The sequence below is a fragment of the Belonocnema kinseyi genome, chromosome 1, assembly GCF_010883055.1.
Source record: "Belonocnema kinseyi isolate 2016_QV_RU_SX_M_011 chromosome 1, B_treatae_v1, whole genome shotgun sequence".
Lineage (NCBI taxonomy): Eukaryota > Metazoa > Arthropoda > Insecta > Hymenoptera > Cynipidae > Belonocnema > Belonocnema kinseyi.
The window spans coordinates 98147631-98151389 of record NC_046657.1 but is presented as its reverse complement, the minus strand read 5'-3'; the positions used below and the strand labels follow the sequence as shown (position 1 = coordinate 98151389).

Here is a 3759-nt window from a genome sequence, read left to right as displayed (position 1 = left end):
TTTCCTCTCTAGGGAAATATAGTTTTGATCCATTTCGCTAATACGCGATACCAAAAGACTTTCTTATGAAATAAGTCATCCAGGTCGAAGTGGCCCTGCCATCCCCGACCTACTAGAAACTTTCCTTTTTTTTGTCCCTATACCCCCACTTCCTTCTCTTCTTCTTTTTCCATCTTTCCTTCTATAAAATAAATTTGAAGATTCTTGCGGTTATTTCCCGCTTGCGGGCTTTTTTCCACACAGAATTAACGTCACTTTTAATTCCAGTCATGTGAAATTTCACTCAGATTGTGTAACAATGCCTAAACGGGTAACGCACAACAACTTCTTCCAGTCCGATCATTCTTCGGTGAGATTATTAATCGTGAGTGCGCGAATGGCGCGGCTTCACCGCGCCAGCCGCCCACTCCCGTGCATTGGATCTCACAAGAGGGGGCGATGATTAGGGCCCCCTCACCCCCACCCTTGTTTCTTCTTCTTTCTTTCTTTTTTTAGTATTCTGAGTTCTACTTGTCGTTTGAGTACGTTATAAATTCTTCAATACTTTAATAATGACTGGCCGTGGTGAAGGAGGTAAGGGTTTGGGAAAGAGAGGAGCAAAACGACATCGTAAAGTTTTGCGTGACAACATCCAGGGAATCATGAAACCCGCTATCCGTCGACTGGCTCGTCGTGATGGAGTCAATCGTATCTCTCTTGATCTACGAGGTAACTCAAGGTGTTTTGAAGGTGTTCATTGAGAATGTCATCCGTGATGCTGTAACCTACACTGAGCACGCCAAAAGGAAGACCTTCACCGCCATGTACGTTGTCTATGCCTTAAGTCGTCATAAATACACACCCCTCACTTTGATCAGTCCCCACTGGTTAAAAACAAATTGCAGAAAATTCTAGCCAGGTATACGTAAAAGCTTAAAGTCTCCCGTGTCAAACAATACCTAGAATGCATCGCAGTTTTCAAATTTTCGAAATATCCAATTGTTTACTAATGACGGACCTCAGAGGAAATGCGTTACCAGCTCACCCGTAGGTCAATAACTGAAAGGGGCAAAGGCTTAAATCATGAAATATTCATAAAAGATTATTTTGGTCTGTCAGTAAACAATTCGATATACCGAAATTTTGAAAACCCGATGCATTCTAGACATCTTAAGGAGCGTCTGTTAATTGTTTCAGATTTTTTAGCACTTCCAGCTCGTGTTGAGAAGTCGAGACTTAACAAAAGTGCCTCCAAAACCTCGCTTTTCGACACGTTTTACATCAGAGCTAGCGCACAGCACTTTTTAGAATAACAATATACATATCGTTCAGCGCGGGAGATAGCTTTCACTTATACAACAGCAGCGATCAAAGTGAGGGTCGCGTACTTTTGACAATGACTTTAGTTACTATTCGGTACTTTTCTTGTTTTGGTAGGAAAGAACAATTGGAATTCTAAATTACGCCGATGGGCACTATCTCTAGGTAAGAAGTCTTTGCTGAAGTGCTATAGGATGGCACTCGTCCAAAAGGTAGTTACGACCTTTCTTGTTTGCAAGAAAATGCGACCATCTCTCACTCCAACAGGAACTTCACCACCTGCAACGTGCATGTTATCTTATATTTTTATATTCTCATCAGAGAAGGTATTAGATTTGTGTAAAATTTGAACAGATAGAATATCTGTGTATAGAATAATTTGTGTAAAATTTAAAGAGATAGAATATCTCTCTAAATTTCTTAGAGCGAAAATTAAACGATGTAATCATGATGTCTATCCGTTGGAGTTAGCAGCATGACTCCCTCCATGGGAGTCAAATTTTCGCTCCCAATTGAAGTCATAATCGGTTGACCCCAACTCCTACAGTTCGTTTTTTGACACCAAAGAGGAGTGATCGTGCGAATCATTCCAATGGAAGCGTGAGGTGACTCCAGCTAGCACGGCGCAGTGTGATAGAAGCGCAGTGATGGCAGCTTTATGTCTCCATCCGCTGAAGTCACGCAACTCACTCTTAGTTGAACATACACGATCGCTTCAATGGTGTCACAATTTGCCCCCTTTGGAGCGATCGATGGCTCCATTTGGTGTGTCTAGCCGCTCCAAGCACGGGAGTCGCTTTCCGCTCCAACGAAAAGTCACGCTCCACTCCAAAGCATGATCCAACAAACCATGGTCCCGCCAATTCGATGCTCAAATACGTTCGACTTGGAATGAACCGGACCCCCCCCCCCCATAATAATTACATTGGCACGAATGGAAGGGGAAGCCAACTGATATGAAAAAAGGCAAGTGACGAATAAAAAATTTGATTTCTAAATGCCCTAGAAGATTATCATAACAACTTTAACATTTGATTGCATTTGATCGATTTCATTTGGTTCCATTTTTAGTTTATGTTTTCGGTGAAAATCCATTGTTAGTATAAGTTCATCACGCAAAAAAGAATATATAATTCTTGCAGTTACAGTGAGCTTGAGCAGACAATAGAACTTTTATCGTCTGCTCAAGTTCATTTTAAATTCTAAAGCATGCATTAAAAACCGACTAATAATAAAAAAAACTTTCCTTTTACGTTCTATAGTTTTGAATACCGGAATTATTTCAAAAAATAAATTTCTTGCTAAAGACACTTTCATCCATATTGTTCTTCATTTAAGATTAGAATTATGTTTTACAAATAATCACAGCCTGATATGTTTCTGTCCTTTAAAAAATTTTGGGATTTTTGGCCTCGACTTACTTGAAGGATAAAAAAAGTGTTGCAAAGTGAAATTTGTAGAGTTGTCCGCAACTTCTTAATGGAGCAAAAAGAAAGGTTGTGCTAGGCGGCTTGAAGTGTACACAATTTTGAGGAGGAAAGAAAAATTCCAAAAACCTAACCGTTAAAAAAAAACAACCAACGAATTTTATTATTTTTGAAAATTTCGAAAAACTAAAACTTGGGCTAAGTTGTGCTCGACAAATGCGGTATTTATTCCCTCTGACAAAATTACGTTAGACCAACAGTTTTCACATTAAAAGTTAAAAAACATAAAATGATAAAAAATAGTGAAATTTCTAAAAAAATAAAAATTCAGCACAAGTTTTAGTTTTTCGAAATTTGATTCTTTTTGCGTCTTGTATGTTTCTTGAGTTTTAATATGAGAACTTTTTATCTCACTTAATTTTTATCTGAGGAATAAAGACTGCCTTTGTCGAGCAGACCTCAGCACATGTTTTATTTTTTCGAAATTTGACTTTTTTTGGATATTTAATGATTTTTGAGTTTCACATTTTAGTTTTAATATGACAACTATTCTGTCTTACAAACTAAAAAGATACATAAGTCCAATCTGACTTGAACCAAGAAAATCGAGAAAGAATTCTTGACCAAAAAACTTCAATATCGAATAAAATTTTGGATAATTAAATTACGTTATTCGGGTAAAAATAATGTGCTTTTTGATATTTTACACTATTTTCACTAGTCGCGGAAAGTAAAAAATACAAGGCAAAAAAAGCAAAGTTCCTTACGGACGATGCCTTTGTTGAAGAGCTCGATCGAAGCCTACAAAAAGAAAAAGGGGTGGGGATGAGGGGGCCCAGCCGTCGCCCCCTCTTGTGAGATCTAATGCACGGGAGAGGGCGGCTTGGCGCGACTTCGCCGCGCCACTCGTGAACTCACGATTAATGATCTCTTCGAAGAATGACGGACTGGTAGAAGCTGTTGCGCGTTACCCGTTTGGGCATTGTTACACAATCTGAGAGAAAATTGAAATGACCGGAATTTAAAGTGACGT

General features: G+C 38.8%; 1 pseudogene; it reads left to right on the top strand.

The window, feature by feature from the left end:
- The first annotated feature begins 551 nt into the window (after positions 1-551).
- Positions 552-913, top strand: LOC117168472 (annotated as a pseudogene).
- Positions 914-3759: the final 2846 nt, after the last annotated feature.